The sequence below is a fragment of the Cajanus cajan genome, chromosome 1, assembly GCF_000230855.2.
Source record: "Cajanus cajan strain Asha chromosome 1, NIPB_CcT2T_4, whole genome shotgun sequence".
In the NCBI taxonomy this organism is placed as follows: Eukaryota; Viridiplantae; Streptophyta; class Magnoliopsida; order Fabales; family Fabaceae; genus Cajanus; species Cajanus cajan.
The window spans coordinates 7,305,025-7,331,605 of NC_138517.1; the positions used below are offsets into that span (position 1 = coordinate 7,305,025).

The 26,581-nt window shown below is 37.0% G+C and overlaps 1 non-coding gene across 1 annotated transcript; it reads left to right on the forward strand.

Annotated features, from left to right (window-relative positions):
• The first annotated feature begins 19,623 nt into the window (after nucleotides 1-19,623).
• On the forward strand, nucleotides 19,624-21,235 carry LOC109794001 (uncharacterized). Its single transcript, XR_014433362.1, has 2 exons — nucleotides 19,624-20,526; nucleotides 20,707-21,235. It is a non-coding gene; the product is annotated as an uncharacterized LOC109794001 (transcript).
• The last annotated feature ends 5,346 nt before the right edge of the window (nucleotides 21,236-26,581 follow it).

Consider the following 26,581-nt stretch of genomic DNA (forward strand, 5'->3'; position numbering starts at 1 on the left):
GCATTTGAATTTCAATTTGAATCCGGTTTTGGTGCTTCATTTAAGGTGTGACCGAGAATTTGTGAGGTTCTTTTAAAGAAAAAGGCAACTCCTAAGATTTAAAAAAAAAAAAAAAAAAAGTTCAAAATCAAAAGTGAATTTAAAAAAAAAAAATATGCTAAACCTAATTTGAAAAGCAAAAGCCAAATTAAGGAGTTTAATTTCTCAATTTGTTCTTCTCGGTTTCTACTTGTTTTGGATTCATTAAAAGAAATTTTCAGCTCACCTATTTTTGAGTGTTTGGTTTTGTGCATCTACTCTAGAACCTTTCTTAGGTTTGTTCTTTCTTGACCTAGTTTAATCTTGTCCTTTGTCATCTATATTCACTTCTTCTACTCTAATCTTCTTTCCTATAACTCTTCCATACTTGTGTTGTTTGTTTTCATCATGGAACTCAAATGTGACCTATGCTTGACCTAGTTTATCTCCTTAGAAGCTAGTTCTACAAGGGTCATCAAAAGAGGACTAAGAAAAGGAGGAGGAAAGGGAAAAGGAGGCTTTCGGATTTGGCTATCAAACACCAAACACTTGTGGCTGGAAATTTGAAGTGGCTGGACTAGCATTTCCGTGGAGAATTCTTGGAGATTCAATTGAAGATTGTATTTGAATTTTAAAAAAAAAATGTATAAGCATTAGTGACGGATTTTAGTGACCGATTTTACCTTACTAATATGAATTTTTTTGTTGCAAAATTTGGTCACTAATCCATCACTAATTCTTTGTGGCTGTTTTTAATACTTCATTTCAGCCACTTGTTCTTTGTTGTTTGTACTTTGTATTTGGCCTTTACAAGGAGTGTCTTGGGAGTGTCTTTGGTACACAACCATCTCTCCTTAAGTTTACAATTTTCGTTAGTACTTGGTGGGAGTGGTCCTTGATTGATCTTTGGTATCTCTCAAGCTCTCACCTTAGGACACGTTTAGGTAGTTTAATTTTTGTTGCTTAAACCTTGTTTTACTTGCTTTCATACGTCTAGCTTATCATAGTTCACAAAAACATCAACAAAAAAAAATCATTTTCATTGAAAAGAATTTGGTAGAGATTAACTACAAAGGGGATTAGTAATTTTTACTTGAAGAGGCTTGGTTTTTAAGTGGCTCTTAGTAGCTCACCTCCCTCCAAAGTTCAATTTGTATACATAATCCTCTAAGTACTTAGTCTTAACCTTGCATAAAAACAATTGATTTTCAAAAATCATTTCTCAAAAAGCCACTTTCTCCTATAATGGAAGAGTTTTCTACTCCTCAAAGTGATAGTAATTCAAGTGATTACAATGACTTGTCAAAAGTAACACATGAATTAAGATCACTTAAGCTTTGGAAGAAGCAAGAAGCCAAGCAAAAACTTAAAGAAAAACTTGAAAGAGAGGCTCAACTTGCTACTTTAGAGGAAGAGATTCGAATATTAAAGGAGAAAGAAGAAAAATTACACCACAAGCACCGAAGTAGACATAGTTCCCACCATAGTTCAACTCTAGGAGAGTCAATGAATGATGATAGTCTTGCTTTAGGAGATCATTATCAACCACCTCCTAGAAGAGTGCATAGGACCCCCAAGCCAAGAGAATCTAGGGTAGATCTCCCTTATTTTCATGGAAAAGATGATGTTGAAGGGTACCTAGATTGGGAAATGAAGGTGGAACAAATTTTCACTTGTCATCAAGTGAATGAAGAAAGAAAAGTCTCCTTAGCCACCCTAAGTTTTCAAGGTCACGCCATGTATTGGTGGACTTCTTTAGTGAGAGATAGGCGTCTCCATAATGACCCTCCAATTCAATATTGGAATGAATTAAGGAGTGCCTTGAGGAGGAGACATATTCCCTCTTACTATACTAGGGAGCTTATCAATAAGCTCCAAAGACTCCATCAACAAAATATGACTGTGGAAGAGTATAGACAAACGATGGAGTTATACTTAATGAGGGCTGGCATTAGGGAAGAAGAAAACATTACCATTGCTCGGTTTTTAAGTGGATTAACTTTTGACATAAGAGATAAAGTGGAGCTTCTCCCTTATAGGGATTTAAATGATTTGGTTCAACTTTGCATCAAGGTTGAACAACAAAATTTGAGAAAAGGATTTAAAAGCTCATACTCATCATCTTATTCTAAGGTTGACTACAAGAGGGAAGACAAGAAAAATGATTTTGAAAAGAAAAACACTTTTCCCTCCAAAAACCTAGACAAGGGCAAAGAAAAGGCAAAAGAGAAAAACACAAACACTTCACACACTAGCACTAAGACTAGTGACATAAAATGCTTTAAGTGTCTTGGGAGAGGCCATATTGCTTCTCAATGCCCTACTAAGAAGGTTATGATTTTAAGGGGCCAAGACATTTATAGTAGCCAAGATGAAGCTACTACTTCTTCATCTTCAAGTGAGGATGAAGAAGAAGCAAGTGAAGGAGAAACATGTGAGGTCACTTATCCTTATAATGGGGAACTTCTTATGATGAGAAGGGTCCTCAACAACCAACCTAGTGACACACAATCCCAAAGAGAGAACATCTTTCATACAAGATGTAACATTTCAAACAAGGCTTGTTCTCTCATAGTGGATAGTGGGTCTTGGTGCAATTGTTGTAGCACTAGGATGGTTGAAAAGTTGGGTTTGACTACCACACCCCACCCAAAACCTTATCAACTTCATTGGCTTAATGATGATGGGGATATGGTGGTCAACCAACAAGTGGAAGTAGAGTTTTCTATAGGGAACTATCAAGATAAAGTTAAATGTGATGTAGTTCCTATGGAGGCTTGTCATATTTTATTAGGTAGGCCATGGCAATTTGATAAACAAACTCATCATGATGGCCTAACTAATAAAATAACTTTCACACATAAGGGTAAAAAGTTTGTGCTTCATCCTTTATCACCTTCACAAGTGATAGAAGATCAAGTACAAATGAAGGCCAAACGTGAGCAAGAAAAAGGAAAACAAAAAAAAGTTGAAAAAAAAAAACTTCTAAAAATTGATGAAAAAGAGGATTCTAGAGAGATTAATGTTCCCTCTCTAGAGATAGTTCAAGAGGAGAGTTTTCCATCAAAACCTTTACACAAAACTTCTCTCTTTCTTGAATCATCATCTCATATCCTCATGTGTAGAGGAACATTAACTTGCACTGCCACATCTTCTTTGGAAACTACTCTACCTCTTGAGGTGAAAAATCTTTTAGATGAATTTGATGATATATTTCCCAAAGAAGGTCCAGTTGGACTTCCACCTTTTAGGGGAATAGAGCATCAAATAGATCTTGTGCCTGGGGCTAGTCTTCCAAATAGACCAGCTTATAGGACTAACCCACAAGAAACCAAAGAGATAGAGAAGCAAGTACAAGAGTTGTTGGAGAAGGGCTGGATTCAAAAGAGTCTAAGTCCTTGTGCTGTACCTGTCATTTTGGTGCCAAAAAAAGATGGAAAATGGAGGATGTGTTGTGACTGTAGAGCCATCAACAACATCACCATAAAATATAGGCACCCAATTCCTAGGCTTGATGACATGCTTGATGAATTGCATGGGTCATCCATATTTTCCAAGGTAGATCTTAAGAGTGGATATCACCAAATTAGAATCAAAGAAGGTGATGAGTGGAAAACCGCTTTTAAGACTAAGTTTGGATTATATGAATGGTTAGTAATGCCTTTTGGGCTTACTAATGCACCTAGCACATTCATGAGGTTGATGAATCATGCCCTTAGGGATTGCATTGGTAAGTTTGTAGTTGTTTATTTTGATGATATTCTAATCTATAGCCAAAGTCTAAGTGATCATGTGGATCACCTAAGACAAGTATTTCTTGTTCTTAGAGACAATCACTTGTTTGCCAATGTAGACAAGTGCACTTTTTGTGTAGATAATGTTGTTTTTTTAGGTTTTGTGGTGAGTAAAAATGGGGTTCATGTGGACCCCGAGAAAATCAAAGCCATCCAAGAATGGCCTATTCCTACTAATGTAAGTGAAGTTAGGAGCTTCCATGGATTGGCAAGCTTTTATAGGAGATTTGTTCCTAACTTCTCTACATTAGCTTCACCTCTCAATGAGTTGGTGAAGAAGGATGTGGTCTTTGAATGGAAGGAAAAACATAACTTAGCTTTCCAAGATCTAAAGCATAAGCTTACTCAAGCACCTGTTCTAGCTCTGCCTGATTTTTCTAAAACTTTTGAGCTAGAATGTGATGCTTCAGGACTTGGCATAGGAGTTGTGTTGTTACAAGGTGGCCACCCAATAGCTTATTTCAGTGAAAAACTTCATGGGGCTACCTTGAACTACCCTACCTATGACAAGGAGTTATATGCTTTAGTTCGTGCCCTTCAAACTTGGGAACATTATCTTGTGACCAAGGAATTTGTCATAGATAGTGATCACGAATCACTTAAATACTTGAAGGGACAACATAAATTAAATAAAAGGCATGCAAAATGGGTTGAGTATTTAGAACAGTTCCCTTATGTCATCAAATACAAAAAGGGCTCTACTAATGTAGTAGCTGATGCTTTGTCAAGAAGACATGTTTTATTGAACACCCTAGGTTCTCAAATACTAGGGTTTGATGACATCAAGGAGTTGTATGAGAAAGACCTTGATTTTGCTAACTTTTATTCTTTATGTATTCAAAAACCTTACCAAGGTTACTATATTTTTGAGGGGTTTCTTTTTAAAGAAAACAAACTTTGTATACCCCAAGGATCTATTAGAAAACTTTTGGTTAGGGAGAGCCATGAGGGTGGGCTCATGGGGCATTTTGGAATTGAGAAGACTCTTTCTCTTTTGAGAGAGAAATTCTTTTGGCCTCATATGAAAAGAGATGTCCAACGGTTTTGTAGTAGTTGCATTGCTTGTTTACAAGCAAAGTCTACCACTAAACCTCATGGGCTATACACACCCTTGCCTATATCCTCTTCTCCTTGGGTAAACATTTCCATGGATTTTATCCTTGGTTTACCGCGAACCCAAAGAGGAAAGGATTCCATATTTGTGGTTGTGGACCGTTTTAGCAAAATGGCACACTTTATTCCATACCACAAAGTGGATGATGCAAGTAACATTGCTAAGTTATTCTTTCAAGAGATTGTGAGACTCCATGGGTTACCCAAAACTATAGTCTCTGATAGAGATGTTAAGTTCTTAAGCCATTTTTGGAAAACTCTTTGGGCAAGGCTTGGAACTAAACTGCTATTTTCTACCACATGTCATCCCCAAACTGATGGGCAAACTAAGGTAGTAAATAGGTCTCTAGGGACTATGTTGAGGGCAATCCTCAAAGGCAATAAGAAGTCATGGGATGACTATCTTCCTCATGTGGAGTTTGCCTACAATAGGGTGGTTCACAAGACCACTAACATGTCTCCATTTGAGATTGTTTATGGCTTTAATCCTCTTACTCCATTGGATTTATTACCTCTTCCGGATGTTGCTTCCTTTATTCATAAAGAAGGCACATCTAGGGCTGAGTTTGTCAAGAAATTACATGAGAGGGTTAGAGATCATATTCAATTCCAAACCGAAAAATACCAAAAATACAATAATAAGGGTAGGAAGGAAGTTATCTTCAAGGAAGGTGACTGGGTTTGGCTACACCTTAGGAAGGATAGGTTTCCTTCCAAAAGAAAGTCAAAGCTTAGTCCTAGAGGAGATGGACCCTTCCAAATCCTTAGGAAAATCAATAACAATGCCTATGTTCTAGATCTCCCTTTTGAGTATGGTGTTAGTTCTAGTTTCAATGTTTCTGATCTTTCTTTGTTTACAGGACTAGCTACCCAAGAGGCGGACACTCTGGATTTGAGGTCAAATCCTCTTCAAGAGGGAGGGGATGATGGAGGAGGCCCATGGGCTAAGGGCCCAACTACTAGAGCAATGGCAAGAAGGATGCATGAAGAGTGGGCCTAAGCCCAAGAAAGGCCCACCACTTTATTTTGTTGGGCTTTAGCCCAAGCCCATTAGATTAGGGTTAGAATAGGATTGGGCCTTAGTGCCTTGTATTTCTTTTGGGCCTTGTATTTTCGGCCTTGTAGTATAGGATTTTCATTAGAGGTCATGTGAATTTAGAGGTAATTAGGTTACATGTTAATCTACATTAGCATGTAATTAGAAGCACATTTGGTGTGCATTTCGGCCATGTGCAACACATGCACATGGTGTGATCCGAAATGCAACTCAAATGGCCTCCTAATTACATGCCAAATGAGAGCACATGGAGTGGGTGGCCGGTTGGCACCAAAATTTGAATTTAGAATTCAAATTTTGGCGCCTAGAGTTAAGTTAACCATACCATGGTTTTACTTAACTCTAGGTGAACCCAACTTAAACCCTTAACCTAATTTCTACTATAAATTCCTTTATGGCCGGATTGTGTAATCACTTTTGGATGATATATTGATGAGATTTCTTTCCATAGAAATTGCCTATCCGAAAGTCACCCTCCCTAACTCTACCCTACTTGAGATCCTCTCCTTGTAGAGCTAGGAAATTCTTCCTTCTTCCGGACTTAGCTAGACGCAAGCTAGAGTCACATTGGTGCTTCTTGGAGCTTCCATTCCTTGTCAATCTTCCAAGGAACCGAGGAGCATTGAGGGAATTCTTGAGGATTTCCAAGTGGAACCTCATCACGCTGATCCTGAGGTGCCGGCTTCCGGGCAGGCCGCCCAGGCTGCTGGGGTGAGTCTGGTTTTTTGTTTTGTTTTGTTTTTGTGGCTTTCTCGCATGTCTCCTTATCTATTTGTGATGCGGGACTGGTGTTTGCAGGCGGGCTCATCGCAGGGGCCTTCCCGGACCCAATATCTGTCCCATCGCTTTGGGAAGGGGATAGATACGGTGCGGCTGGATCACGTGAGCGCGTCCGCCGATATGGATTCATTATGGAGCGCGGGGGTGACCGCGGAGAGGTTCTTTCCTCAGGGTTCGTTGAGCTCCGAGGACCAGGGATTGATTGACAGGATCGGTCCCGAGGACAGTTTTGATGCTGCCCAGGTCATGCTGCAGAGGGTGATAGGCATAATGAGTCACTGGAAACCCAAGTGGGGCCAGCAGCGAGAAGACTTGGCCAAGCAGCAGCAGGAGCTGGCTAAGCGGGAGCAGGAGCTGGCCAAGCAAGAGCAGAAGCTGGCTAAGGTGAAGGGCCGGCTTCAGCCATGGAAGGAGGCGAACAAGATCCTGAGGGAGGATAACAAGGCTCTCACCGCGGCTCTTGATGAGGCAAAGCGGCGGGAGGCTGAGCTCCGGACCGCGCGTAGCGACCTTGCGCGGGTGCAGAAATCTCTTGAGATTGTATTGCGGTCCAATGAGGCTTATGCTTCTTGAGTGGGGGAGCTGCAGGGGCTCGCCGCTTTTTCTCGTGTGCGGGCCCGTTCTTTGGAGGACGAGGTGACGTTCTCCCGTGACCAGGTGCGGGTCTTAGAGGATGCTGTGGCCTCTCTAAAAGGGGAGTTGGCAGCGGCGGCTGAGGAGCGTCTCTGCAGTGAGGCCATTCTGGGTGGTCGAGAGGATGAGATTGCTGCGCTGAGAGTAGAGCTCGTGGAGCTGGCAGCGGGGAAAGCGGCCGTGGAAGGACGGCTCGTCGAGATGGAGCGCTCAGTCGTGGCAGAGCATAAGAGGGGCTTTCAGAAGGCTGCCCGTCAGGCACGACTTCTTGCTCCCGGGTTCGACTTCTCCTCGATGCACGTGGAGAAGGTGGTCCGTCGTGGGAGGATTGTTTCGGAGGACGATGTTAACGACAGTTCCAGTGAAAATGCCTCCGCTTAGGTTTTCTTTGTAATTTTGGTTTCCTTTCTCTTTAGCGTGAATTGATGTACTGAATCTTGTGAACTTTGCTTGTATACATGTATGCATGTTGCTCCATTTTGTTCTTTTTGGGTTTAATTTTGGCTGTTCGCGCTGTTTGAAGCGCATGTTTGGCGTCTGTTATATGCTTTTGTATCGGGTGATACCTCTTATCTTGCGCTAGTGACATCGGGATTCGAGGTCGGCTTTAGTTGCTTGCTCAGTAGGGTTTTTCGCGGAAGTTCGGACTCGGCCGTAGATGAATGTGTTAAAATTCGTATTCGATCTCAAATTGTGACTTTGTAATTGTTGTGAGAGTTTATAAATGACCGTAGGCTGGAGTCAAGGTCAGAATTCAATCCTAAGTTGGTCGTGCCGGGGTTCGAATTCGACCCCGGTATCGAGAGTGGGGTGTGCTTTGCCAGGGTTCAAAGTTGTCCTCAGGTTAGTGGTTTGGTATCGACATTTAAGGGAGAATTCGTGTGTGTGTTGAGATTCGAATTCGACCTCGACTTTTGACAAGAGCGTCGAGGTTTGCACTTGACTTCGTAAATTGTGAGCGGGTTCCATTAAGGTTCGAACTCGACCTTTTATCAAGGATACCGGGGTTCGTGCTCGACCTCGGGTTTGCATTTTTAAGGTTCGAACTCGACCCTTTATCAAGGATACCGGGGTTCGTGCTCGACCTCGGGTTTGCATTTTTAAGGTTCGAACTCGACCTTTTATCAAGGATACCGGGGTTCGTGCTCGACCTCGGGTTTGCATTTTTAAGGTTCGAACTCGACCTTTTATCAAGGATACCGGGGTTCGTGCTCGACCTCGGGTTTTACGCGCGCGATTGGATTACGGGTGTTCTATTTTCGTGTTTACAGTAATTGATGCGGTAATATTTAAAGAAATGCAATGAGTGAGCGAAAAGGAGAATATTATTAGATAATCCTGCCGTACCTCATTAAAAACCCTCTCCGTTTAGGACGAAGGCGGGAAAAGAGTGCGCGGTTTTGCTTTTACAAATGTGAAATTAGAGTTTAGGGGCATGTAGTGGGGGGACTCTTCTTGCCTTCCTTGCCGGACGCGGAGATCCTCAGGCTTTCGGCGTAGCATTGTCGAGCTGTCTTCTGGTTTGCTCTGACGGAGATAATTTTTCCGTCTTTTCCTAGGAACTTCATGGTGAGGTGCGGGGTGGACACCACCGCGCCGAGATGATTTAAAGTCGGCCTCCCTATTATGATGTTATAGGAGGTGTTGGCCTCCACGAGGAGGTATCGGACCATGATTCTTCTGGCGTCCGGGGGTGTGCCAAAGGTTGTGAGCAGGTCCACGTATCCGCGGGTGTGGACCCGTTCACCGGCGAAGCCAACTAGGGGCTCTGTGTGCGGCCGGATGAGAGAGTGGGGGACGTCGAGCTTGAGGAAAATTGGCCAATACAGGACGTCTGCCGAGCTCCCCTGATCGATGAGTGTCTTTTGGACTTCCCAGTTTGCGATTTCTACCCCGATGACCATGGGGTCATCCTGATTGGGGCTGATCCCTGCGTAGTCCTCATCGGAGAAAGAGATTGGTGGTGAGCTCTTGTAGGGGATCGCGGCAGTGGAATGGGCGCAGTTGATACTGTGGAGGTTTCTTTTTCGGGCTGAGCTGCTGGCACCTCCTCCGGCGAAGCCGCCTGCAATTGTGTTGATTATTCCCAGCAGGGGGGCTGGTTCGGTCTCCTGGCTTATTTCAGCCTGTACTGCGCCATTGGCGTTTTGCTGAGGTCCTGTGGGTAGGTCCCCCCGAGCTCCTGATCCGCGGCCTCTCCCGCGTCCCCGGCCTCCGGAGCCACCTCGGGAGCCTGGCTGCCGCTGAATGTAGTGGCCGAGGTGTCATGCCTGGATGAGTTCCTCGATGCGGTCCCGGAGTGTGCGGCACTCGTCTGTGGTATGGCCATAGTTTCTGTGATACCGACAGTGTTTGGACTTGTCAGCACTGTTTGGTGTGTGGCCGGGTGGTGGGAGGTATAGCAGGTTGCTATTACTGGCTTCCTCCAAAATGTGGACTCTTGGGGCGTTCAGAGGGGTGTAGAAGTCGTACCTCCCGGCTCTGTTTGTCCTGGCTGTCTTCTTGAATTGGCTGTCGTTGTTGACTTTAACCTTGTCTTTGTGGCCCTGTTCTGGTTTTGCGGGGCCCTTACCGCGAACCTGGTCGCGGAAGGCCGCGTGCTCCTCCATTTGAATGTAACCAGGGGCGTGGGCGCGCAGTTCGTCCATATCGCGAGGGGCGTCGCGACATAGGCTGTCGACGAACGATCCGGGTTTCAGTGCCATGAGCATGGCGTGTAGGGCGACTTCCGGGTTTAGATTTCGGATCCGGACTGATATGTTAGAGAAGCGCTCCATGAAGGCCCGTAGGGGCTCGTCGTCATTCTGTCTGAGGTTGGCCAAGGCGGCCGAGGTTGTGTGGTGAGGTCGGCTGGTGGCGTACTGTGCCGTGAACCGCCGCACCAAGGTGGCGAAACTGTCAATGGACCCTGCCGGCAGTTGGGTGTACCAATGGAGCGCGGGTCCTTTAAGCGAGGTCGGGAAGACCCTGCACAGTATAGCGTCACTGTTAGTGTAAAGGTTTACCTAAGTCGTGTACGCGTCGACGTGCTCATCGGGGTCCGTAGTGCCGTCATAGCGATCGAGGTGGAGGGGCTTCCACCCGCGGGGTAACGAAGTCTCCATGATGCCGTTCACAAAGGGATGACGGCGGAAAGGCTCTTGGCCCTCGGAGACGTGAGTGGGGGCCTTACTGGTGCCCTGCCCTGATCTGTGTGTTGATGCATGAGACCGGTGCGTGGCGGACTGTGAATGTGGTGCCCTGGTGGTTGCTTGGGAATGGGGGGCTGAATGCGCCTCCTCCTCATGATCACCGCTGTCGTGCGGTGGTTGGCCGGGGCGATGCCGAGGGAGCTGGGCGCGGATGCGCTCGTTCTCGGCGCGTAGCGCCGCTAGGTCTGCTTCGTTAGCGGTGCGCATCGCTGCGAGGTCATTCTCATGCTGGGCACGCATATTCTGGAGGTCGGCGTCGTGCTGTCGCCGCATTTGCTCGACTTGTTCGACCAAACGCCTCAGGGTCGCGGTATCGCTGTCCATGGTAGTTGAGTTGCTTGTGTTATCTGTTGCTCGTCTAATATGGCTTCTGGTAGAAACCATGCAGGTGGCCGATGAGAGCTTGGTCTGATCGGCCCCACGGTGGGCGCCAAATGTTCTTACCGGAAATCTGCTGTAGAGCTGATCCGCCGGGTAAGATTGGTGAGCCTCCTTTGCTGGGTGTATTGGTGCTCCGAGATGGGGGAGGTACCTGCAAAAGAGACTCCGATGCTAAAGTTAGGGTTTGTATGAGTATGAGTCTCGTATATATGTAATGCACATACCTTTGTGTGAGTTAGGGTTGTCTTGGGCCTGAGATAAGATATGATATGATACGATATCATATAATATGATATGATTACGTTGTGACATAATATGGTATAATTGGAGAACGGTTTTGGCCTGGGACGAGATCTCCGGGCTCGGGCGTGATCTGTCCGGATTCCGGGCTGACGTTGTTCAACGCGTGTCCGGAATGACCCTTATAATGTCAACCCGGGCTGAGAGCCCGGGTGCGAAATGCGGTCAGTACAGATTTTATTCAATTAAAAAGGTGTATATGTTGTTATATGCTCTTTAAAAGTAATGGAGTATTATAACACCTAATATATAGAGAGAGAGAGAGTCGCTACCTGAAATATTCTTTTCATTTGAATCATGGTCCTAGCTAGTATATATGCTCTGGTGTATTTCTCGTGCCAGATATGGCTTTCTAGCTACCACATTGTAAGTCAACGTACAGCAATATTTTGTTCTGGTAATTAAAGACGACATTACTCGAGTTATTATATAGTTTTGATATCTGTAATTCGTGGTTAAGCGAGAATCAACTACATAATTCAAGAAGGTTATCTTTCGAAGATTGGAAAGAGATTCCATCAGGGGTTTTCATCTGGAATCAACTAGCTATTTAAAACGAGTATCACGGGAAGAAGATATCGCAGGTGGTGGGTTTATATAATAGACAAAGGAATATAACAAAAGTAAGATATATATATTATAAAGATTTTGAATTGAGTCTTGACTTTGATAAATAAATAAAAAATGATACTTGGAGAAATAATACTTTAATGTAATCTGAAGGAAACTAATTTCAAGTAAAGCCAATAAATATTCCTACCAATAACATAGTACCAAAAAATATATATATATAAGATACTACAAAAGGAAGAAGTCTCACATTATCTTTAAAGAATGATTTATATATCAAGTTGTAATATATGAATACAAAGAGATTGAAAAAGTGGTGAGGCTTGTGTCTATATGCATGGCTCAAGTGAGCTTGTTGTAGTAAATAGATTATTAAAATTTCCAATCCATTTGTATTGATATTGTCTCAAGTTTCTTAACATTATGTTTGAAATAGATGCAATTGAGAGAAAGGAAAATAGGGAGAAAAAAATGCAAATAATGATATATTTTTCTTTATTTCATTAGAAAAATAAAGTGAAAGAAATATCATGAGAAAAGTTGAGTATTTATCTAATTCTTCAAACTTTGAAAAATATTTTCCTATTATCGTATTTTTCATGTAATGAATATCCTTTCTCATTCTAATTATCTCCTAATATTATTTCACCAATATTTAGCTTCACTCACTAACATAACGACAACATAAGATGCTTTTTGGTTATCTGAATAAGTCATGTCGTAGAATATATTTTCTAATTCTTTAATCAATAATTCAGCTTTCTTTGGATTGTACCCACCGTCAAATTGCATGTGGAGTTTTATTTCTTCTAAACTCAATTAACCCTTGTGATCCAATAAGTCTTTCAATTTTTTGATATCCTTGTTTCAATAGAGTTGCAGCCATGTCCCTTATATAGCTTCCACAAAATCAATTTAGTATTTCTTCTACCATTTGCCATTTGAAATTATACGAGTTAAAGTTTTATTGTATTAGAAAAATGTTAGCTCATTTTTTAAGTCACAGATGAAACGTTGCTTTCATGCTAGCTAAATGTAACACCATTAATTGTATAAATGTATTTATTTATTTAATCCATTCTATTTTGTTCAAATTAATTCTCAATTTTTTAAAAGGAAAACTAAATGAAAAAAAAAATAAGAAAAAAAAATCCAAAACCCTATAATTATATATATATATATAGGGGAATGCTAATGTACTCCCACCTATTTTTTAGTGGGAGTATGTTAGCAACCTACACCAATATTTTAGGACAAAAAAATCACTCATTTATTTTGATTTGGTTAATTCGTACAAAGGATATTATAGTAATTTAATTTAATTTTAAATGAAAACAAAAATATTTCTTTCTCTTATTAATTTCATTCTCTAAATCATTTCTCTCTCTTATTAAATTTCTTCTCCAACTCATTTCTCTTTCTTATTAAATTCTTTTTCTAACTTATTTATCTCTCTCCTATTAAATTCTTTCTTTAACTCATTTCTCTTTCATCTCTCATGATGTCTCCCTCCTCTCTCTCTGAACAAATAAAAATTTATTAATAGAAAAAATAAATGAATTGGAGAATGAAATTAATAAGAGAGGGAAAATATTTTTATTTTTATTTAAAATTAAATTAAATTACTATAATATCCTTTGTACGAATTAACCAAATCAAAATAAATGAGTAGTTTTTTTGTCCTAAACAATTGGTGTAGGTTGTTAACATACCCCCACTAAAAAATAGGTGGGAGTACATTAGCATTCCCCATATATATATATATATATATATATATATATATATATATATATATATATATATATATATATATATATATACAAATATATATACAGATCATATATTATATTTTCATGATACAATAAAATTTGAATTATACTTGTAGTGACTAGTCAGGATAAATGAGCATCATCGTAATACCAACCAACAAAAGGATATTTCACCTTAACCAACAAGAGGATATTTCATCATCATTCCTTACTCATTTAAATCCCCAAAATCAAACTTCCATCTACAAATAATTCAAACTTTATCTTCTATGGCCATAGAATAGTATTTATCTTCATAAATACATGAAGAAATAACAACAATACGAGTCAAAGATATTGAAATTATATTATAGTTGATTATAAAATATATTTACAATAAATATATTTACATACAAGAATATATTAAGAGTATCAATCATATAAATAAAAATGATAATCATTATAGAATAATTAAACAATGTAAAATATGAACATCTTATTAATTATTATGAGTAAAATAATCATATAGGTTAAGCAAATAAATGAGGTTAGGGACACCTCACTGAATAAATACACATAAAAAATAACATAAATAAATAAACATAGTAGTATATAAAATTTTAAAGAGATAAAGTTCTCCTCCCCCTTACCTGGATAAGCAGGAGTTAAAACTTAAGCAGAATCTCCCCCTCTAGATTCCCTCTTTCTTTCCCTCTCTTTCTTTCTCTTTCTCTTTCTCTCTCTCTCTCTCTAAGATATTCACCTTCTCACTCAGTTATAATTTTTTTCACCCCTGCCTCCTATTTATAGGCATCCAGTGGTACCCGGAACAGCCCGTTCCGGAGCCATGCGTTATAGGCAAATATTTCAACTGCAACTAAAAAATCAGAATGGCCGTTTTCAAAAAGCAGAACGACCCGTTCTAAAATTAGAACGACCCGTTCTGGGGTTCCTTTTAACACATATTGACTATAAGTAGAACGACCCATTTCCAACTTAACTTTTTAGGCATTTTTCTTACTCTGGAACGGCCCGTTTCACTTTGGGAACGGCCCGTTCCGGAGAAACCCAAATAGCCCTTTTTACTAATTTGGAACGGCCCGTTCCACTTTTGGAACAGTCCATTCCGGCGTAAAAAAAATAGAATTTTATACAAAATTTCATAAATAATTTAAATTATTACAAACCTTTAAAATATTCTATAAAAACCCCTTTAATTAACTAAAATAAAAATAATCTTCATAAATATAAATATGAATAATAATTAATAGTCTATTAGTAGAAAATTCAGGGTGTTACAATTCTCCCCTCCTTTTAGAAATTTCGTCCCCGAAATTTACCTAAAAATAGAAATGGATAAGCTTCTCGCATCTTGCTTTCTAATTCCCATGTAGCACTCACTACCTTATTGATGTACAACTCTATCAATCTCTCCAAGAAATGTCTAATGTTAATAAGTACAAGGTGAGAAAACTTGGTAAGCCTATCCATTAACCAAATAAGATCAAATTTCTTAAGAATATCATACATAACTACAACTAAGTCCATAGATACAGAATCTTATTTCCAAATTAGGACGTCTAAAGGTTGCATTAGATTTGAAAGTTTTTGGTGTTCTACCTTAGCTTTCTAACATACTAAGCAAGCATACACAAATTCCTCCACTTCCTTCTTCATCTTAGGCCACCAAAACATCTTTTTAAGGTCTTGGTACATCTTAGTGTATCCTGGATGGATACTAAGGATACACTTATGACCTTCTTCTATAGGATTGCTCTCTTAAGCTCTGGCACATTAGGAATACACAACCTATCCTTAGATCTCAACATTCCATCCACTCCAAATCTAAACTCACTCTCCACACCTTGATTCAACTTCTCTACTTGACTCAATAAGAAAGGATCTACCTTCTGACCTTCTTTAATCTCATCTATCAAGCTATTAGTCACTCTCAAAGCTCCCAACTTAATACTCTTAGAGGTCAACTCACACCCTAAGCTCATATCCCTAAACTCCTCAATCATATGCAATTCCCTAATCATCAAAGAAGACATTCTCAAAGATTTTCTACTTAAAGCGTTAGCTACAACACTAGCCTTACTGGGGTGATAATTCAATTGAAAGTCATAATCCTTAAGAAACTCTAACCATCTCCTCTACTTCTCTTTTCACCTTAGACCACCACGCTTCCGCTGTGCCATCTCTGATACATTTTAGTAACTCCTAAATGAATGCTAAGAGTACTCTTATGTCCTTTCTCTAAGATCATCTTCCTTAATTTGGTTTTACTAAGCACATAGATTCTATTCTTGAACCTCAAAACACCATCAACTTCTACTCGTAAAGGGCCATTTATATCCCTAGCAAATTTTTCTTTTTACTTGGGTCACTAAGAAAGGATCTAACTCCTGGGTCCTCTAAGCTCATCCATTAATTTATTAGTCCTTTAAACATATTCAATTCAATGTTCCTATGGGTGAGCTCACAAATCACGCTTAAGTTTCTAATCTCCTCAATCAAGTACAACCCTTACATCATCAAAAATGATAAATGAATGATCATCCTACTTAGGCATTTGTCACCATATTAGCTTTAATTTTTATGACCCTCTCCAAGGATCAAGTACTTAAGCGTAAGTTTACTAGGTACGTATAATCAATCTCTAAGTCTTACCACCCTATCTATACCCAAGGCAACCTCATATCTACTACCTTGTCTTATGGTCTCATGTCTTGCCATCAAAATGAATCAATTAATTATGTTTCTCTAATTTCCTTCAATAGTCCATTCTTTACTTGAGTCATACCTAATTTCACACTAATAGGAGTAATTTCACAAGTACGTCAAACTTAAATTCCTAATGTGAGTTAAAAGATACACCCCTTTAACCATAAGGGGAGATATATATAGAGGTTTCCTACTCAAAGTATCGACCACCACCTTGACTTTTTCCAAATAACTACTAAGATTAAAATCTTAATCCTTAACAGTTTACAACTATCTCTCCTGTCTCATATTCAACTCCTTTGGATCAAACAGATATGTAAGATCCTTATGATTACTAAATATCTCAAACTTAGAATCATACCAATAATGTCTCCAAAATCTTAAGTGTAAATATTACAATCTCTAATTCAAGGTTATGGGTAAGGTAATTTTCTACCTAGATGCCTAGAAATATAAGCTACTACCTTTCCTTCTTGCATCAACAATCCACTCAAACCCGTCTCCGAAGCATCACTATATAACACATAAGACTTACTAGAGTCCGGTAATCTTAACACTAGTCAATCTTTCCTTAAGAGTTCGAAAACTACTTTCACACTTACTATTCCATAAAGACAACTCTCTCTTCTTGGTTAATCCAAACTAAAGTAATGCTATCTTAGAAATTTCCTCAATAAATCTCCTATATTAATAAGTTAATGCAAGAAAACTCTTAACCTCACTAATTGACTTATGTATCCACAACTTCTACCATATTATATCTCCACTAGAAATTACAAAACCTAGAAAATTCACTTCATACAATAGAAATTTATACTTAAATAGCTTGGTGTAAAGTTGTCTTAAATAGATTTTCACCCTCAATTCCAATATGATGATATCACATCCTAAGGTCAATCTTACTAAACACACAAATATTCATTAATTGATCCCTAAGGTCATCTATCCATATATCAACATACATGCATATCAAATCATATTAGAATACCTGCTTTAAACCTTCATATATACCATCCTTAAGCATGTATGTATCAATTACCGTTTACTTTGTATAGCCTGTACATGAACAACCTTTACCACATAACATCATACAACCTTAAAGAAACTTTTGATCCACAAGACAACACCTCAGAACATCAGAATAAAATCGATTTCCTAATAACTCACAAACATCATGACAACATATATATCCCTTTAACAACTATCAAAGAAAATGATACATAGAGAATTATACTAATCCAAATGATCTCAAACCTATCACCAAAAGAAAGCTAACAGGATAAGCTATCACTCTTATAAAGACTTGAAATTCTAAAATGATCATATACTTAGCTAAAATTTTCAAAAATTGTAATAGATATAATCAGCGCTAACAGCTAGACCTTTGTTCACTAAAATAGTTATAATGGAAGTTCTAGATCTCCATTGTACCTGATTTTGGTGTCCTTGAAAAGATAACATCCAAGACTACAACTTTATAAAGATCATAAAATCCAAATATAAAAAAAATACTTGTACTAGCGCAACAAAACTGCAGCTAAAACATTCCCTGCACTAATCACTAAAAGAGCCCACCAAATTCTAAGGCCACAAAAATACCTTAAAATATTTCGGAAACATTATTTAAGCTTTTTCCTACAATTCTAAACCAAAACAACTCACATATTTAGCACAAATGGTTTAGAAGCTAAAATAGAATCCTCATGTAACCTAATCATAAAAATTAACATGTAAGCATCAAAACTCAAAAATCATATTAATTTTTTTTTAAAAGTAATAAAGAAAATTATAAATTCATTCCAGTAAAGGTGGCAAAGTCTCCTAGTTAGGAATAATTTATAACTTCCAAATCATGTAAAAAATAAATAATAACAGAGATGCACACTTTAGCCTTTCATCAAAAACATTCAAAACTCCAATTCTTGGCATACAACCTCCTTGGATTTAATCACTACAAACTTCATCTACTAAACAAGCATAGTAAACTCATAACTCACAGTCGATTGAATCGACCTGCTCTGATACCACTTAATGTAACGTCTTAATGTAACGCCCAATTTATATAATAATAATTATATATTTTCTTATATAATATTTTCGCAATTATATCATTAACAATATTTTTTTAATGAAGATAAAGATAAAGAAAAAGAATATTTGGTGAATTTATTACATGACATATTGTTTTAAAATATTTACAATAATGTATTATTTTACACAATATTTCTTTCTTTCACTTCTATTACAATATTTACATTGAGAGTAGGAATAAATTTACAATAACAAATAAAATTATAATAGATTCATCAAATAGCCTCTACATTCCAATTCCTTCCAAGAAAGACAACAACTATAATCACTGCAAAATGATCTGGAATCCCAAGTAGATCCGTCTATTTTATAATATATTTAATTTTAAAAACAAAGAAAAGAGAGGAGTGAGAAAAATATCTAATAAATACAATAATTCAAAAGAATATACAAGATTATTTATAATCAATATTAAACATATATATATATATATATATATATATATACAGATCATATATTAGATTTTCATGATACAATAAAATTTGAATTATATTTGTAGTGACTAGTCAGGATAAATGAGCATCATCGTAATACCAACCAACAAAAGGATATTTCACCTTAACCAACAAGAGGATATTTCATCATCATTCCTTACTCATTTAAATCCTCAAGGTCAAACCTCTAGCTACAAAATAATTCAAACTTTATCTTCTATGGCCATAAAATAGTATTTATATTCATAAATACATGAAGAAATAACAACAATACGAGTCAAAGATATTGAAACTATATTATAGTTGATTATAAAATATATTTACAATAAATATATTTACGTACAAGAATATATTAAGAGTATCAATCATATAAATAAAAATGATAATCATTATAGAATAATTAAACAATGTAAAATATGAACATCTTATTAATTATTATGAGTAAAAATAATCATAGGTTAAACAAATAAATGAAGTTAGGGACACTTCACTGAATAAATACACATAAAAAATAACATAAATAAATAAACATAGTAGTATATAAAATTTTAAAGAGATAAAGTTCTTCTCCTCCTTACCTGGATAAGCAGGAGTTAAAACTTAAGCAGAATCTCCCCCTCTGGATTCCCTCTTTCTTTCCCTCTCTTTCTTTCTCTTTCTCTTTCTCTCTCTCTCTCTCTAAGATTTTCACCTTCTCACTCAGTTATAATTTATTTCACCCCTGCCTCCTATTTATAGGCATCTAGTGGTACCCGGACCGGCCCATACTGAATTCGAAACGGCCCGTTCCGGAGCCATGCGTTATAGGCAAATTTTTCAACTGAAACGACCCGTTCTAAAATCAGAATGACCCATTTTTAAAAAGCAGAACGGTCCATTCTAAAAAAGCAGAACAGTCCGTTCTAAAATTAGAATGACCCGTTCTTGGGTTCCTTTTAACACATATTGACTACAAATAGAACAGCCCATTTCCAGCTTAACTTTTTAGGCATTTTTCTCTCTGGAACGGCCCGTTTCACTTTGGGAATGGCCCGTTCTGGAGAAACTCAAATAGGCCTTTTTACTAATTTGGAACGGACCGTTCCACTTTTGGAACGACCCATTCTGCTACTTCAAAAATAACTTATTTTCTTCGTTTGGAACGGCCCGTTCCACTTTTGGAACAGCCCATTCCGGCATAAAAAAAATAGAATTTTATAAAAATTTTCATAAATAATTTAAATTATTACAAACTTTTAAAATATTCTATAAAAACCGCTTTAATTAACTAAAATAAAAATAATCTTCATAAATATAAATATGAATAATAATTAATAGTCTATTATTAAAAAATTCAGAGTGTTACATACATGGGTGAGAATATGTCTTAAAGAAGTCATTAAAGTATATCTCTCTTCCAACATATACATATAATTATATAAATATACTCATAACAGAAAATAAAGCATCGTGCAGTTAATTAAGGTGAAGATATATATATAAGAGGGATTAGGCAAAGAGATGCAGAAGCAGGTGAAAGAGATGGAGTGGAGAAATTACTATATGGACGTGATGTTGGTGCCAATGGGATTAGTAATGATGGTAGCATATCATGTTTGGTTATGGCATAAGACTCAGACACAACCCTTCTCCACAACCTTTGGAAGAGATGCTCATGGTCGCCGATTATGGGTTCCTGCCATGATCAAGGTACACATATAGATATGTTCTCCCTAAGTCTAGGAGTGCTAACCTTTACTCTTTTTTTTTTAGATCCTAACATTAGTTTATATTCTCTTGTAAAAAAATCTGTAACTATCTTTGGATAAAACTAATGAGTTTCTTTGTATTTGACATTACTTATCAAGTAAAAAAATTTATGATTTGCAGGATATTGATAAAAAGAACATCGTAGTAGTTCAATCTCTTCGAAACCTAATCATGGGATCAACCCTTATGGCCACAACATCCATTCTCATTTGTGCGAGTCTAGGAGCAATCATACACAGCACTTACAGCGTTAAAAAACCAATCAACGACACAATTTTTGGAGCACACGGGAAATTTATGGTGGGACTGAAATATGCAACTCTCCTTGCCATGTTCACATTCTCACTTCTTTGTCACACTTTCTCAATAGGGTTTCTCAATCAAGTGAATATCCTTATTTGCACTCCACATGTCAAGTCCTCAGTCACCTCAGAATATTTAACTCAACTTTTGGGGAAGGCCATTTTATTGAACACGATGGGAAACAGGATTTTCTATTCAGCACTTCCTCTCTTACTTTGGATCTTTGGACCCGTGCTAACTTTCTTCTCTTCCATGGCAATGGTACTTAATTATATTTTACAATCTTGATCTTTTAGCTGGGAATAACAACAACAACATAGATGATTTTATCCCAAATGAAGTTTGAAACTAAAGCGTTTAGGTCATCATCTATGTCCCATGGATCAAAACCAACCAAGAAATACGTTTTGTTTTTATATATATTGTTAATCCATAGTTTAGAATACTCTCCATAATATATATGCATCACCCAAAATTATATGTGCAATATTATGTTTTGTATGTATCAACTAATAATATTTCAAATAAGAAAAAGATGTCATAATGTATTTATTTTAGTTTAAAAGTCATTGTTACATTAAAAAAATCTCATGAAACACGATTTGATTACGAAGCTTGTTAAATATATAAAATAAATAGTTTTGTCAATTACAATTAAGGATGTCAATATATTAAGTGTAACGTCTAAAATATACATATTAATCCTAGTTTTATACGTTTATAGATAGTTATATATATATATATATATATATATATATATTGAGAACACAATTGAGTAATAGGAGCAAATACATATAAATAACTTAAAAGGATCTTAAAATATTTACTAAGATATGTACATCATTTTAAACTACTCATATATCTTACATTATTATTTTTAACATTTACACACATATTATTCTACACGCATTACCTATTCTATATATATATCTTGTTATTTTACACGACTATTACAATAATATTTACATTGGTGGTGGTGGAAACAAGTTCACAATAGGATTTATATGATTTGCCGGTGGTAAAAAGAAAGTCACGATAATAGGTCCATCTATGGTGGTAGGGTTTTCTTGATCGGGGAAGAAAAAGAACGAAGACAGTGCGATGCCTTGGAATGTGACAGAGTTAGAAGTAGCATCTATTCCCCAATTACCCCCGGGGAAAACGGCAGTGATCACTCCTGTAAAAGGACCTGGGATAGCTGGGAGATCCATCTTTTTTTTATAATATATTAAATTTTTCACAACAAGAAATAAGGAGTGAGAACACTTATTAAATAAATATATTAATTAAATAAAGGACAAAATTATATATAGTAACATAAAAATTAAATAATAAAATTTGAATCATTTTAGTAGTGACTAGTCAGGATAAATGAACATTATTGTAATATCAACCAAATATCAACAGAATATTTTACCATGAATGATTACTCATTTAAATCCCCAAGGTCAAACCTCCAGCTAGAAATAATTCAAACTTTATCTTCTATGGCCATAGAACAATATTTATTTTCATAAATCCATGCAAAATAACAACAAGAGAATTTCAAGATATCACAATTATATTATAGTTAATTATAAATATATTAATAATAAATATTTACGTAAAAAGAATACATTAAGAGTACCAATAATAAAATAAATATGACAATCATTATAAAATAATTAATCAATATAAAATATGAATACCTTAGCAATTATTATAGATAAAAATAAACATAGGTTAATCAAATAAATGAGGTTAGGGACACCTCACTAGATAAATGAATCAAGAAATTAACATAAATAAATAAACATAGTAATAAATAAAATTTAAAGAAACAAAGTTCTCCTCCCCCTTACCTTTAAGTCGTTTATTCTTGTTTTCTTTCTATCTTTCTCTAATGTTTCTCGAGCTGTTCGTCTTTCACCTACACGCTGCTGGCTCACTTTTTTTCTTTCACACAACATTCTTTTACCTCCTCCTATTTATAGGCTCCTTTGAGATTCGATTTTAATTGTAATCTTATCTTTACGCAGTAAAATTCCTTATCCCCTGCACTCCATTTATTGTAAAACTTACATAAATTGGCCACGTTCGGAACTTACACGGTACCTGGAATAATATTATTCCCGTTTCCATATGTAATTGTACTTTACTCACCTAATACTTACATCACTCACTCACATCAGTTGGGCACTTGAGTTCTACTACCAGACACGTACAATTTCCCTTATGTACAGTTCAGTCAATTTCTCTAGTGAATACCTAATGTTAATGGGTAAGAAATGAGCAGATTTTGTTAGTCTATCCACGATAACCCATATGGAATCAAACTTATGAATTGTTCGTGGTAAACCAACTACAAAATCCATTGCTATACTGTCCCATTTCCATTCAGGTATATCTAGGGGTTGTAACATTCCTGCTGGCTTTTGGTGTTCTATTTTGGCCTTTTGACAAATCAAGCATGTAGCCACATATTGTGCTATTTCCTTTTTCATTTTAGGCCACCAAAACATTCTCTTGAGATCCTGATACATTTTTGTTGCCCCAGGGTGTATACTCAACTTGCTCTTATGTGCCTCACCTAAAATTATTTTCTTAATTTCAAAATTATTAGGCACACATACCCTATCATTAAATCTCAAAACTCCTCTTTGATCTATATTAAACTTTCCACCATCCTTTTTACCCAACAATCTCTTTTTCTTTTGAATGAATTTATCAACTACCTGAGCCTCTCCAATTTGTCCATATAAGTCACTAGTAATTTGAACCGCATGCAATTGTATTCTGTCCTGACTTACTGTAGTTGATAAATTCATATCTATAAATTTTTCTATCAAATTCATCTCATGAATCATTAATGAGGAGATTTGTAAAGATTTTCTACTCAGTGCATCAGCCACAACATTGGCTTTCCCTGGATGGTAATGTAATTCAAAATCATAATCTTTCAAGAATTCCATCCACCTTCTTTGTCTCATATTCAGTTCCTTTTGATCAAACAAATATTTTAAACTCTTATGATCACTAAAAACATCAAACTTACCACCATACACATAATGTCTCCATATCTTAAGTGCAAACACAATCGCAGCTAGTTCTAGATCATGAGTTGGATAATTCTTTTCATGAACTCTCAATTGTCTAGAAGCGTATGCTACTACCCTCCTATTTTGCATAAGAACACACCCTAATCCCATTTTTGAGGCATCACAAAATATAACAAATTGTTCATTAGGATTGGGTAAGGCTAAAACTGGTGCAGTGGTTAATCTTTTCTTAAGTTCTTGAAAACTATTCTCACATTTCTCTGTCCACTCAAAGAGTTGCCTTTTCTTGGTGAGTTGAGTTAAAGGCATAGCTATTTTAGAAAACCCCTCAATGAATCTCCTATAATATCCTGCCAAACCCAAAAAACTACGGATCTCTGTTACCGTCTTTGGAGGTTCCCATAATAGAACTGCTTCAACTTTAGACGGATCCACAGACACTCCGTCTTTGGATATCACATGTCCTAAAAACTTAACCTCCTCTAACCAAAATTCACACTTAGAAAGTTTGGCATACAATTGTTTATCTTTTAGGATTTGGAGAACAGTTTGTAGGTGTTCTTCATGTTCTTCCTGAGTTCGAGAATATATGAGGATATCATCTATAAAGACCACCACAAAATGGTCTAAATATGGACGAAAAATCCTATTCATATAATCCATGAACACTACAGGTGCATTGGTTACTCCAAAAGGCATCACTTGATATTCATAATGACCATACCTTGTTCTAAATGCAGTTTTCTGTATGTCTTCTGCTTTCACTTTGATTTGATGGTATCCTGATCTTAGATCTATCTTAGAAAACACAGTGGCTCCTCTCAATTGATCCATCAAATCATCTATCCTAGGAAGAGGGTATTTATTCTTTATGGTAAACTTATTTAATTACCGATAGTCCACACACAGCCTAAAGCTTCCATCTTTCTTTTTAACTAACAAAACAAGAGCCCCCCAAGGTGATACACTAGGGCGTATGAATTTTTTTTCAAGTAACTCTTCTAATTGTTTCTTCAACTCCGCTAATTCAGAAGGTGACATCCTATAAGGTGCCATTGAAATTGGTCCAGTTCCAGGTAGTAAATCAATCGAAAATTTAATCTCTCTATCAGGTGGTAAACCAGGAATATCATTAGGAAAAACTTCAGGAAAATTTTGAACAACGGCTATGTTTTTCAAGTTGACTTCCTCTTTAGCTTCCATAGAAGATAAGATTAAAAATCCTTGAACTTTACCCCAAGAAATTTTGTTTATTGGTTTGGATAATGAAATCGATAGGTCCTTAGAATCAGAAAATATGATAGACTTTTCTGCACAATTGAGAAGAACATGGTTGGAAGATAACCAGTCCATACCTAAAATCACATCTAATTGTGATAAAGGTAAACAAATCAAATTTACAAGAAATTTTTTATCACCAATAAAAATAGGACAGTCTGAACAAACTTTATTGGCAATTACAGATTTATTTGTAGGGGTTGAAACAATTAGATTATTTTCTAAAGAAGAAATTGGTAATTGGAGGTGTTGAACACAATCATTGGAGATAAAAGAATGAGTTGCGCCTGAATCATACAGTACATTTAAAGTTTTGCCTTTAATGAAACATTTACCTTGTATTAGATTGTTGTTTTGAGCAGCTTCAGTTCCGGTCATGGTATAAACTTTTCCAGTTGTAGGAGGTCTCGGTTTGGGTCCAGAGGTATTTGCATGCACCTTTGGTTGTCCACACTCAGAAAACACATGACCAGGCTTTCCACACTTGAAACAAACAGGTCCTTTGAGATGACAGTCCTTAGTATAATGACCCTGTCCACACTTAAGACACTTAACTTGATTATTCATGGGTCTACTGGAATTTCCTGCAAATTGAGAAGATTGGGTTTTCCATTGTGGTCGATCATAAGGTTTTCCTTCATTATTCTTTTTCTTATTAAACTGAGGGCCAAAGGATTTTGGTCTATTATGCTTATTATGATCAAAACCTTCCAAAAATCGACACTTGTGTATTAATGTGGGAAAATCAGAGATTTCTAATATTCCTACTGCCTTTCTTAATTCTGGCCTAAGTCCATCTTCAAATTTAATACACTTCATTCTCTCATCAGGGTGATAAAAGAAAGTAGAGTATTTTCTCAATTCCTCAAACTTAGAAGCATATTCTCCCACCGTCATGTTTCCTTGTTTTAACTGCATATATTCTATTTCTTTATCCCTTCTAACATCATTAGGAAAATATTTTTCAAAAAATTTGGCTCTAAATACTTCCCATGTAATGATTATTCCCCCTCCTTCTAATAATCTTCTAGTACTATCCCACCAATATTCTGCTTCTCCTACTAGCATAAATACGGCATAGTTCACTTTTTGGTTATCAGGACAGTTCATGGCTCGAAATATTTTTTTTATTTCTTTAATCCATAATTCAGCCTCTTCAGGATTGTATCCTCCATCGAATTGGGAAGGTTTATTGTTTCTAAATTCTATTAGTCCCTGTGACTCCCCCACTCTTTCCGGTTGTTGATTTCTTAACAAGGCGGCAACCATGTCTCTAATAGCCTGCACAGCCTCAGTCACTTCTGTATTTCTCCTTCCTGCCATCTGAAATTTATAGATTAGTTATTATACTAGAAACATGGTTAACACATTTCCCC